The 13772-nt window shown below is 51.8% G+C and overlaps 1 pseudogene; it reads right to left on the minus strand.

Annotated features, from left to right (window-relative positions):
- LOC104590607 (cysteine-rich receptor-like protein kinase 25) overlaps positions 1-13772 on the minus strand; it is a 70972-nt pseudogene that overhangs the window by 50557 nt on the left and 6643 nt on the right.

The raw sequence follows: 13772 nt of genomic DNA on the forward strand, positions 1-13772 counted from the left end.
TTATGTCAGTTCACATAGTATCTGAAGTACATGGGTACCTAATTATAACACATTCTGTTTAAATCTCGCACACACACACACATATGATCGTCGAATTTCATGTTTATACATGAGAATTTTAATTCTAAACCAACCAGATTATACACTCACTTCCCAAACGAGAGCCAAATGAAATATCAAAAAAATCCATAGAAGCTTTTAATTATATGGAAACTATATTATACTTAAATCTAATACACAACTCATTTTATTGTTCACTGCTCTAAGAAATGTAAGTTCTAGTTAATTGTAGCCGTTTACTCTTCTTACTTATTGAACGTTCTACCGAGGGTATAAGTCAGAAACTGGAGCTTTGTCCGTAGACCAAAGAATTGGTGACATGGTAGAATTGTTCAAACAACCTGCATTTGAATTGCATTCTCTCTGCCTGACCATTATTGAAATCCAGGTGGTAGTGGAAGCGGGAGGGAGACAGAATTTCTATTAAGCATGACAACTACAGATGGCCATGTTAGGTCTATTAGCTGGATCTTCTTGAACGCATAACAACCCTATGTGGCTGCATCTTGTCACTTCATTCACCGGATAACAATTATTCAGAGATGAATCAATCAACTCTCTAAGTGTCCTTTCATTCCAATGTTTCCATGCCTGCAATTGTTTAATTCCTGTATAATTAAATCCAATGTTACGTTAATGATGAAGGGAAATTTGGCCCGACCTCGCAATCACCCGACATGTGGCAAAAGCAAACAACTCAGGACAGCAGAGCGCCCAAAACGAGCACCGAAAGTAACGAAGTCCAAGCTTATTACCGAGTCTGAACTCCACCAGACCGCTCTACTAGGAGCCCGAGTTCCCTACCAAGAGTCCGAGCTCCCTACTGGGAGTCCGAGCTCCCTATTAAGAGTCTGAGCTCCCTATTAAGAACCCGAGCTCCCTACTGAGAACCCGAGCTCCCTGCAAGGAGCACGAACTACCTCGGGTCCCAAGCCTCGCAAAGTTGTGACCCGAGCTGACCCATGGCAGTTCGGAATACTCCCCAAACCGAGCTCAAGACATCTCACTCGCCACTCCAGCACTTCGCTTCCGAAACACCAGGCTGACCAAACGTACCTGACACCAAGGACGCCCGTATCAAAGGGCGGCGCACCTGACTGATTTGGGATCTGACGCCTGACAGCCGCACTTCAAACGGCCTCCTGCTACCGCCACCTGCACCGTCGTTACTAGCCGCATAGACGGCTCCAACAAAAGGAGCAGTGGCGGTTCTGTCCGGCCAGAGGAAATGACATCCGAACTGGCGGGAGCTCAGAAATAATCATGCCCGATCTGACAGAAGCCTGGAAGTAAGTGCGCGAGGTGGCTATAAAAGGCTCCTACCCCACAAGAACGAGGTATGCTAACTTTTGCGCTATCTGGCTTATCTTGCCTTTGAAAAGACTCTAACTTGAGCTTCGGAGCCCTTACACCGGGTTCTCCCCGAAGCTTCTTCACTCCCTCCGTTTCAGGTCCCCTGCCACCCAGCTCAAAGGCAAGATCGTTGACAGCTAAGACCGGCCGGATTGTGCATCATCAATTGGCGCTGTCTGTGGGAACGCTTCGAAAGGCCTCCCTCCAAAAATCTCATACCCCTTTCTTCTTCTTTGAAAAACTCAACACTCATGGCCTCTTCCAGCAACGTCGGACGCGGCATAGAGACAAACACCACCCGAGAACAGCCTCAAGTTCCCGTGGTGTGTGTTGGGCAGTTCACCATCCCCTTCTCGGTGGACGGAATTCCCAATCTGAATACGCCTCAAGCAGTGGCGCCTGTAAACCTTCCTGCCACAAACATCCCCTTTCCTCTCCCCATCGAGACTACCTTCACTGAACCAACCGCCGTCCCCCTGGCAGCTAGCCAAAATCGGTTGGACGACCTGATCAGTGCATGCGGGCAATGCAAGCCCAGATGCAACAATTCCAGCAACACCAGCTTCACAGCACCAAGTGTTGCACAACCTCTCCCAGTATCACTATCAACAGCAGTTCCCCCAACTGCCACTGAACCAACCACTACTTCCACCTCGCCACCCTGCTCCGAAGCCGGTCAAGGCCTCTCTGTAGGATGGGCGCCTCCACCAAGGAAAGGCCTCCAGGCCCCAAAACCCCCCAAACAGCCAGGCCTCGTCCCCAGGCCGGAGAGAAAGAAAAGTCATCCCCGCCTCGCAGCTCGCAGGCGGGTCGGGAACCTCACCCACGAGATCGGCACCTCAAGGCTCCAAACCGGAGTTCCCACTCGTGGAAAACCGATTCGGCGCACTGGAAACAGCGGACTACCAGCACTCTGGGCCCATCGAGCTCGGCAACACGGAGGCCAGCAGCGCCAGTACAAGGCCCACTCAGCAGCGAAGGCGCCGTCGAGATCGACGAACCGCCACCCGCGTCCTGTCAGAGCTTAGAGGCAAAGGCGAGACGAGCTCGGATGAGGTAGGAGTTGCTCCGATTCTCTCAGTTCCTTCCTCCTCGCATCAGAACTCCTGGCAGTCCCCTTGCCCAAAGATTTCAAGCTCCCACCTCTAGACAAGTATGACGGGTCCTTCGACCCCAACGACCACGTTGACGCTTTCCAGTCCCAAATGCACCTCACTAGAGCCAGCGAATCATGCATGTGTGTGGCTTTCACCACCACCCTCAAAGGGGTAGCCCGCACTTGGTACAGGAACCTGGCCCCCGGGTCGATAAAGTGTTAGGCTCAGTTCGTGCAGGTCTTCACTGCACACTTTGTCACCAGAAAACGGTGCCCCAGAACAGAGGAAAGCATCTTCGGGGTAGTCCAAAGGGAAGGAGAACCCATACGGGGCTACATCAAACGATTCAATGAAGCATGCTTACAGATACCGCGGTTAGACCCCGCGGTGCAGCTCGCCGCAGCAAAAAGAGGGGTGACGCACAAAGAGTTCAAATGGCACATGGTAGCTAACCAGCCCATGACCGTGGCCAAGTTCCTCAAGCTCGCGGACAAGTTCATGAGGACGGAGGAGGAAATCAACCAACAAACCGAGGGCGGAAACGAGAAAAGAAAGAGGGATGGCGAGCCCTCTAACTCAGCCGACCGAAAACACCCGGCCCGGGACCCAAAACTGAACCAGTCGTTCCGAGCTCCCCTACCAGTTCGGACGGATTACACGCCACTGAACACAAGGTGGACCGAGATCTTAATGACGATCAAGGACGCCTCGTACGTGAAATGGCCACCTCGCCTAAAGGGAAATCCGAATGAAAGAAACAAGAATTTGTATTGTAGTTTCCATAGGGACCATGGTCACAGTACCGAGCAGTGCAATAACCTCCGAGACGAAATAGAGGGGCTCATCCGTCGCGGATACTTAAGAAACTTTGTACAGCACAACAATAATAGCAATAAAGCGGATCGGCCAGGCGAGCACGAAAAGGACGCCCCCGAAACTAGCAGCAGGCCTGCCGAACCGTTGCAGCGACAGCCTCCGGTAGAGAGGCCAATTCGGGGAACCATCCATGTAATTGTGGGAGGTTCGGTGGTAGCGGGGTGTACATTGGCGGCAACCCGGACTTCAGTTCACGAAGCGGTCCTCGAGGAGCAGAACCCTCCGAAAAGGCCAAAGACCGAAGAGCCAATCCTCTTCACGGAAGACGACGCGCGAGGAGTTCGCTACCCTCACGATGACGCGCTTGTCATTAAACTAAGGATCAGCGACTTCGAGGTTAGACGCGTACTCGTAGATTCGGGCAGCTCGGCGGACATCCTCTTCAAATCAGCGTTTGATCGGCTACAGCTGCCGAGGAGCAAACTAAAGCCCGCAAATACTCCCCTGGTGGGCTTCAGCGGAGAGGAAGTCAGGCCCCTCGGAAAAATTATGGTACCTGTGGAAGTCGGCACGTGGCCTTGCGCGGCCAGACTCAACCACGACTTCCTGGTGGTCACGACCCCCTCCCCATACAATGCCATAATAGGGCGGCCAATCACGCATATCCTGTGGGCGGTGGTCTCCACCTACTATTTGGCCATGAAGTTCCCTACGGACTTCGGTGTGGGGGTAGTGCGGGGCGACCAGCTCGAGTCCCGCAAGTGCTACGCTGCCACCCTAAAGGGAAAGACCAAGGCAGCCGGCGACCTCGATCTGGAGCGGCCCGCGGAACAAGGCGAAGAACGAGCCTCGCCCACAGAGGAAACAGTCGCGATCCCAACCTCGCCTACGGACCCAGCTCGCACACTCCAGATCGGTGCTTCCATTGAAGAACCCCTACGGACCGAACTGGTAAGTTTTTTACTTCAAAATTTAGATATTTTTGCATGGTCCGCGGCCGATATACCCGGTATTGACCTTAGCCCTATAACTCACAAACTTAACACAGACTCTTTAGTCAGACCCGTTAGACAGAAGAAACGGAACTTAGCCCCAGAGCGCTGGAAGGCGGTCGACGAGGAAGTCGAGAAGCTCCTCGAGGCAGACTTCATAAGGGAAGTCCATTACCCGAGCTGGGTGGCCAACCCTGTGCTGGTGAAAAAGACGAACGGAAAGTGGCGCATATGCGTCGACTACACCGACCTGAACCGAGCTTGCCCGAAAGACTGCTTCCCCCTTCCTAGGATAGACCGCCTAGTGGACGCGACCTCGGGACATGAGTTGCTAAGCTTCCTGGATGCCTACTCAGGCTACAACCAAATCCGAATGGACCAGTCTAACGAGGAAAAAACCAGCTTCATAACCGAGTTCGGTCTGTACTGTTACAAGGTCATGCCCTTCGGGTTAAAAAATGCCGGGGCGACCTTCCAAAGACTTGTAAATAGGCTGTTTCGGTCCCTGATTGGCACAAAGATAGAATGTTATGTAGACGACATGGTCGTCAAGACACGGTTTTCACAAGAACTAATAAAAGACTTGGACTCTGTCTTCCAAATCCTGCGTCAGTTTAGCATGAAATTAAACCCCAACAAATGCGTCTTTTGCGTCACCTCGGGTAAATTCCTAGGCTACATTGTCAATCGACGCGGTATCGAAGCCAACCCGAACAAGATAAAAGCCATCCTAGATATGAGACCGCCTCGGAAAGTAAAAGAAGTTCAGAGGCTAAACGGCCGCATAGCCGCTCTAAGCCGCTTCATGTCCAAGTCGGCAGATCGCTGCCTACCCTTCTTCAAAGCAATCAAAGGCAAAGGGTTCGAGTGGACCCAAGACTGCCAGCTCGCGTTTGACGAGCTAAAAGGTTACCTCGCCAGTGTGCCAACCTTAGCTCGGCCCGAGGAAGGCAAAGTCTTAGAACTGTACCTCTCGGCTAGCGACGAGGTGGTCAGTTCGGTACTAGTAAAGGAAGCAAACCGGGTCCAACGACCCATATATTATGTTAGTAAAATCTTGCAGGGAGCAGAGACAAGGTACCCGCAATAGAAAAGCTAGCGTACGCACTGGTGATAGCAGCACGGAAACTCCGCCCGTACTTCCAGGCTCACACCGTCATCGTCCTGACCGACAAACCTCTAAGACAAGTTTTACTCAAACCCGAGGTTTCTGGCCGACTGACGAAGTGGGCCATCGAACTCAGCGAGTATGATCTCCAGTACAAGCCAAGAACTGCCATTAAGGCCCAAACCTTGGCAGATTTTATCGCAGAATGCACGTTTAGCCTCGAAGCCCCTGAGCCGGTCGAGCCCGAGATCCCCAGTTCGGGCGAGCTCGGAGCTCCCAAGCCAAACGAGTCCGAACCCCGTGAAGTAGCAGCCAGTGTAGCATCCCTCCTGGTTAGACCAAGCGCGAACTGGGATGAGGAGCACTGGATCCTTCACGTAGATGGCTCCTCGAACCAACAAGGCAGCGGGGCTAGAATAGTGCTACGCGGCCCGAGCGGAACAAAGCTGGAATACGCACTACGCTTTGAGTTCGCGGCATCCAACAAGGAGGCGGAGTACGAGGCGCTGATAGCCGGGCTAAACCTAGTGCACAAGGTTGGAGCAAAGCACATGATTATCTGCAGTGATTCCCAGCTCGTGGTCAACCAAGTTACAGGCGAATACGAAGCACGCGAGCTCACAATGATTGCATACTTGGCAAAAGTAAAGGAGACCCTGCTCAACTTCCAGTCACACTTCATCAAGCAAATCCCGAGGTCAGAGAACGCTGAGGCTGACGCCCTGGCCCGACTAGCTAGCACGAGCCACAACGCCAGGAGAACCGTGTACGTAGAGGACTTACCTCGGCCCAGCATTCTCAGTGGGGCAGAAGAGGTCACTCCCGTCACTAAAGCAGAGCCGAGCTGGATCGACCCACTCGCGAGCTTCCTGCTAGACGGAACCCTCCCCGCGGACCGCAACGCAGCCAAGAGGGTGCAGCGCCAGGCAGCCAAATACGTCATGATAGACGAACGGTTGTACCGACGATCCTACACGCTCCCCTACCTGTGATGCTTGCGCCCAGCCGAAGTCGGATTGGTACTCCGCGACACTCATGAAGGCTTGTGCGGCGGACACCTGGGGGGCAGAGCCCTTACCCAAAAAACACTTCGACAAGGATACTACTAGCCAATGATGAAGATAGAGGCAATCGAGCTCGTCAGAAAATGCGACAAGTGTCAGAAGCATGCCAACATCCACCATTAGCCCGCTGCCGACCTCAAATACCTCACCAGCCCATGGCCCTTCGCCCAATGGGGCATCGACCTCCTGGGGCCATTCCCACCAGCGACAGGCGGGAGAAAATTCCTAGTGGTGGCAGTAGATTACTTCACAAAGTGGATAGAAGCTGAACCCCTGGCAATAGTTACAGCCCGAAACATACAGAACTTCTTTTGGAAGAACATTGTATGTCACTTCGGGCTACCTCGGGTACTGATCTCCGACAACGGCAAACAGTTTGAAGATATCAAGTTCCAAGAATGGTGCCAAAGTATGGGTATTAGTCAGAACTTCACATTGGTCGCACACCCACAGGCAAATGACCAAACAGAAGTAATGAACAAAGCCATCCTCCGCGGACTGAAAGCACGATTAGACCGAGCCAAAGGTTTGTGGGCAGACGAACTACCAAGTGTTCTATGGGCTCACCGAACCACGGAAAAAACCGCCACAGGAGAAACACCCTTTAACCTCACCTACGGCACCGAGACGGTGATCCCGGTGGAAATCGAAGTGCCTACGCTGCGACTAGAAGCGCACGACGAAGAGACAAACGAGGGCGAGTTACGCACCAACCTCGACCTACTGGACGAAGTGAGGAACCTTGCACACATCCGAACTGCGGCCTACCAACAAAAGGTAGCTCGGTATTATAACGCGCGAGTAAAGAAGAGGAACTTCCGCGTCAGCGACCTGGTTCTCCATAAGGTCATGGTGCCCGAACCCGGTGTAGGGAAACTTGGACCAAACTGGGAAGGACCCTACAGAGTAAAGAAAGCACTCGGTGGGGGGGCATACGAGCTCGAAACCCTAGAAGGGAAACAAGTACCCCGAGCATGGAACGTCGTCAACTTAAGAAGATACTACCTATAAACCACCAAGGAAAGTACCCCGAAGCCTAGGTAGAAAACGAACTGAAGAACCGAAATGGTCAGTTCGGCAAAAAATGCAGCTCGAAGACAGGACAACCAGCACTTGAACAAAAAGCCATTTCATTTCAGATAAAGGTGTACATTTGAAAAAAAAAAGCCATTTCTTGAGTACATTATCAGAAGCCACTTGAACAAAAAGCCATTTTACAAGCTAGGGGCTACTTCATCATTATCAGAAGCCACTTCGACAACACCCGAAGGACCTGCCTCCCCCTCGGAGTCCGGTTCGGCATCCGCAGCATTAGCCATCTCTTGAGTAATGCGCGAAGTGGATATGGTGCTGGTATCGAGCTCGGGGTACGTATTCCGGATCATCCACCGGCTTAGCTTGAAACCCCTCCTGTAAGAGTCCACCATCAGATCATCGAAATCCGGCGAAGCAATATAATCACTGACAGCTTTCTTCTTCGCGTCTTCGATGCCTTGAGAGAAGATCTGAGTCCTCTCCCTGATATCCTCCTGAAGATACTCGACCTGATGCTGTAGGTCCAGCTTCAATTCCGCCATATGCTTCACCACCACTCCCATGGCCTCGGCATCTCTTTGAGACCTCGCCTGCCTAGACCGCACGAGGCGAGCAGCCTCCTCGGTAGCTCGCGCCTGCCTCGAGCACCTCTCCACCTGGTTCGCTAAGGCGTGAATAGAAGAGTTCACCTATCAAAGGGAAACGGGATCAAAGGAACGAATAGAAGAATAAAGGCCGAAGAACTCTAAAGAAGGGAGCACTTACCACCATGGCATGAGTAACGGCACGGCAGGCCACTTGGTGCAGAGGGAGCTCGGTCCACGCCACGACTTCCTCGGGAAACATGGCCTCCTTACTCCGTTGAAGAGCGTGAACAGGCGACAGCACACTCCAGAAGTCCCCCGGGGCCTCCGAGCCCGATGGCCCAGCTCGCGTATGGGCAGACTCGGAGTAAGCGGGAGCCCCTGTGTGTGTGGTTTCGGCATAAGGAGCCCCCGCCGGCTCCTGCATAGGAGGAACCATCTCGGGCTCCATGGGCTGATCCTCCGCTGTATAGTCCGGCACCTCGGGCTCCGCACCCTGGGGTGGTTCGGCGTGAGCTCGCTTAGCCACCCGTTTTCTCCTCTTCATGCCCTGGAACAAGTAACCACCTCGGGTCCCTCGAGAGTTCATCGTACCTGCGAAAAGGAGTTCGACATCAGTAAGACACGTAAAAGAAGAGCAAGACAGGATCGCTAGGGAAAGAACCTACCTGAACTCAGGCCAGCAGCAATAAGCTTGGCCTCCGTCAGATACCGTTGACACTCCAGCCCAAGCCGTGCCCATTTCTGGAGGCCCTTTGCCGTCTCCTTATCGAGTGTGACGCCGGAGTCGGGAGCGGCCAACCCCCAGCCGGTTTGAAACGGCCACCCCAGCGCACTTCGCACCCCGAAATAGTCCCGCTTCCACGCCGGGACCTTATTAGGGAGTCCGTGTAAGAGCTTGAAGCTTGGGCGAGGAGACAGGTAGTATGCCCGCCTATGCCCGGGAAGGGGACCCGCTTGCTTTTTCAGCTTTAAAATAGAGGAGAAAATCTCCAGATCCAAAGGAAAGTTCTCGTCACAGAATAAGGAGATCGTCCCCACTAAATTCCTAATGGAGTTCGGGTGAAGCTGGCCGACCGTCACACCGAAGTGGTTTAGAACCTCGACGAGAATAGGATGAAAAGGCAGTCGCAGCCCCGCAGCAAGCTGCTCCCAGAAAATCACGATCTCATCAGGACCGTGTTCCCAAGGGAAGCTACCCGTAAGGATGAAGTAGGCGTGCTCCCCGGGCAAGTTGTAGTAGTCTATGAGGGATTGAAGTCCCTCAGGCGTCATAGTCGAAGGGCCGAACTGATCTAAAACCCGGCTGCGACGGGAGGTGGATGCCGACCTACCCGAGGCACCTCGGCTTGTAGGTTCAACCCCTTCCTCAGGACCTACATTGGGCTCACTTGAACTATCGGGGGACGCAAATTGGTTCGTAGAACCTACATCAGACCCGCTTGAACTGTCTGAACCCTCCGAACTAGACATCAGAGAATGGAACGGGATTCCAAGAGCACTCACCCGGGAAGAAGACTGAAGTAGATCGTGAAAGCTCGAACAAGCAAGGAACCTGGGACGCGAGCTGAAGAGCCTGGACGCGAACTGAAACTTGGGCGCGAGCTCAAGAGGTACAATAGCGAGGACGGGCCCCCCCCCACGCTATTTATATCCACAGCGGCCGGAAAGCGACGGCCCAGATCGAAGCCAATCGAATGGTCCACAGCCGCCCTAAACCGCACGTCTTCCGAAACCGACCAGCGCACGTCTTTCCGAAACTGACGAAGCGTCGCGCACGTCCTATCAGAGGACGGGGCGTCAGCACGCATCTTCTCGAAACTGACAGGGTGTCGGTGCACGTCTCCTCACAATAAAAGCATCTGCAGCACGACTCCCGAACGGCTACCATCACGTCTCCCAAACGCGCACCCCTTTTTTTTTGAAAATCAAATTAAAGCAAGCGCCCTCAGTACGGACCAAAACCTTCCTGCTACCTTACGAACTCCCCGCACCAAGTCAGGACCCTTGTCGCAGGGAGTGGGGGGCAATTGATGAAGGGAAATTTGGCCCGACCTCGCAATCACCCGACACGTGGCAAAAGCAAACAACTCAGGACAGCAGAGCGCCCAAAACGAGCACTGAAAGTAACGAAGTCCAAGCTCACTACCGAGTCCGAACTCCACCAGACCGCTCTACTAGGAGCCCGAGCTCCCTACCAAGAGTCCGAGCTCCCTACTGGGAGTCCGAGCTCCCTATTAAGAGTCCGAGCTCCCTATTAAGAACCCGAGCTCCCTACTGAGAACCCGAGCTCCCTGCAAGGAGCACGAACTACCTCGGGTCCCAAGCCTCGCAAAGCTATGACCCGAGCTGACCCATGGCAGTTCGGAACACTCCCCAAACCGATCTCAAGACATCTTGCTCGCCACTCCAGCACTTCTTTTTCGAAACACCAGGCTGACCAAACGTACCTGACACCAAGGACGCCCGTATCCAAGGGCGGCGCACCTGACTGATTTGGGATCTGACGCCTGACAGCCGCACTTCAAACGGCCTCCTGCTACCGCCACCTGCACCGTCGTTACTAGCCGCAGAGACGGCTCCAACAAAAGGAGCAGTGGCGGTTCTGTTCGGCCAGAGGAAATGACATCCGAACTGGCGGGAGCTCAGAAATAATCATGCCCGATCTGACAGAAGCCTGGAAGTGAGTGCGCGAGGTGGCTATAAAAGGCTCCTACCCCACAAGAACGAGGTATGCTAACTTTTGCGCTATCTGGCTTATCTTGCCTTTGAAAAGACTCTAACTTGAGCTTTGGAGCCCTTACGCCGGGTTCTCTCCGGAGCTTCTTCACTCCCTCTGTTTCAGGTCCCCTGCCACCCAGCTCAGAGGCAAGATCGTTGACAGCTAAGACCGGCCGGATTGTGCATCATCAGTTACCTATGTATATATAGATAGTGTAAAACATTTAATTAATGTGTGAGCAGAAACCTGCTATAGAGATAAGAGTAATACTTACATAGCGAAGAAGGTCCTCGATGCGTTCGTATTGATAGAAACAATTATTCTGCTGACCACTCACAATCTCTAGAAGTATGACACCAAAACTAAACACGTCTGACTTTACAAAGAACAATCCATTCATAGCATATTCTGGGGCCATATATCAACTGCGTTGTTATAACAGATGAATGATCGATCATCTACAATTTTAAAGGATAACACATTCATACTAATGTCCTAACAGTCAATCTTAGGAGGAGCTTCTGCTATCAAAATTGGTTTTATTATCTCGTTCCTTCTAGGAGATAGCTGTACATATCTTATCTTCTCTTCTTTCCTTATTGTATCCTCTTTAGGTCACCGACCTTGTCTCCCTATTCTATCCTTATTATAATTAGCTCTAATATAAATAGAGCTGTAGCCTATTGAATAAAGACATAAAAAGAGAAATATCTTCTCCATTCATCCTTCTTGGTTCGTATCATGGTATCAGAGCCTGTGATACTTTATCGGATCCGTCCCTCCACTTGAGCTTCGCCGGTGCCCTCTCATAAGTGCACACTGTCATTGCACCGGTTATCGTAGCACCTCGGGTTGAAGGCTAGCTCCCTCACATAACCGCCCGTCATAATCGTCGTTCTGTACACGACTTCTGGTGCACGCAGAAGACTGAGATTCTTATTTGCTTCTTCTTCTTCAAGCCCGAAAGCAGAAGCAGGGTAATCTGGAGGTTACCATCTGGTGCACGGAAGCTTGTCGATCCAGCTTCGAGGATAATCACGAAAAGCGCCCAGTTGTTATTCTCGTCTGTGTCTTCCTGCTCCGCCGCCCGGTACAGAGGTAAACAGAGAACTCGACGAAACCGACAATTGAAGCTTGGATCCTCCGTCTTCCGAGTCTGCGACCACACCAACGATTCCTCTGCTCTACTCAGTTTGGAACCGACGACACCTCTGCTCCGGTTGGCTACGGAACAAGCTTGGATCCTCTGTCCTCCATCTTCCAAGTCTACGACCAAACCAACGATTCCCCTGCTCTGCTCCGGTTGGCTGCAAGCTTGGATCCTCTGCGACCAGACCAACGACCGACGAACGAGATCTTGCCGGAAGCAGGGTCATCGAGGTAGATATCCCAGAGGGTGATCCAACCTGAATCAGGAGCTCCTTATTCTTGACGCCTCTTCATTTGGTGGTTCTCCACGAAGGTGATAATGTGTTGCGTTCTTCCTCCTTAAGCCAGACGAATCCGGCTTCCCTGTTGTAGCCCACCTTCTCCGTGCCGTCCTGCGGCAACAGACTCTGGGGCAGTAACAACCCCAGGCTGGCTGCAGCACAAGCCCGACCCGAACAAGAGGTCACTCATCAGTGGGTCTCGTAGTAAGCCTCTATTTCAGAAAACAGTCGGATCTGAACCGACCCAGGCATTAAGCGTAAGACCCCAAGCAGCGACATCTCCTCCAGAAGCTCCAGGGATTTCTTCTTGCAGAGAGTATCTCCGCCTTCTCTCTGCAATTCTCAATCGCTTGACTCACCATTGCTGTTGTCTGAGCTGGTCGCTAAGTCTTAGTTGGGGGAAGACAGAAACAAAATTAACTGAAGAAAGCAAGAAAAGGAACACGGGTCTGAGCCTGAGCCTGAGCAAGAGCCCCGGGTCTGCCTTGTTTCTTTTCCCGTGATTTGCGTTGCTCCAGAGTTTTGTGTTTCTCCTCATGGATTCGTCTGAAGCTGCTCAACATATCTCTCATCCCATCATTGTTACCTTCAATGGCTCAAATTATGATTTATGGTCCCAGGAGATGTGCAGTTTTCTCAAGGGACGTCTTCTATGGCAATATGTGACAGGTGAGATTCCCAAACCTACTAAAATTGCTGATGAAACAGAGGATAAATTTGCTAAATGAGTAGAAAAATGGGACAGGAAAAATCATCAAATATTGACATGGTTTCGCAATACTTGTATTGCAAGCATTAAATTGGAATTTCGCAGATATGACTCTCCTAAAGAGGTATGGGATTTCTTACAAGTTCATCATTCTATTTCTGATGATGTGCATCAGTTTCAGCTCTATAGGTGTCTTCACCGTATGAAGCAGCAACCTGAACAGACCATTCACAACTATGTCTCTGAATTACAAGTTCTTTGGGATCAGTTAGCACAATGTGAACCTCTGCAGCTACTACTTATTCCAAGCTTCGCGATCGCCAACGTGTTTGGCATCTTCTAATGACTCTCAGGGATGAGTATGAATCTATTAGCGGTACTCTACTTCATCGTAGCCCATTGCCTTCTCTTGAAGTTGTGATCAAAGATTTGCTCTCTGAAGAAACTCGTCTAAAAACACTCCGAGATGAGCGATCCTTCTTATCTACTGATGTTGTTCTTGATACTCCGGGTACGTCTGCTACTTCTTCAACTAAATCTTCTAAACGGACTTTCTGCAATTACTACAAGAAGACTGGTCACACTATTTCTGAGTGTCGCCGCTTGCAAGCCAAAAAGGCGTATGAACAGAAGTCCTCATCCACGGGTTCTCAAGCTTCGAGTTCTACTGCAGCTGCTGCCACAGAGAATTCTTCTGATAACACCTCTTCAAAATTTTCTCTTAGAGAACTCCAAGCTCTTCTTCACTAGCTCCAACCTGATTCTGGTATGCCTTCTAATTCAGTCTTGTCCGTCACTCCAG

This window comes from Nelumbo nucifera, chromosome 1 (assembly GCF_055504915.1).
Source record: "Nelumbo nucifera cultivar China Antique chromosome 1, China Antique-T2T, whole genome shotgun sequence".
Classification (NCBI taxonomy): domain Eukaryota; kingdom Viridiplantae; phylum Streptophyta; class Magnoliopsida; order Proteales; family Nelumbonaceae; genus Nelumbo; species Nelumbo nucifera.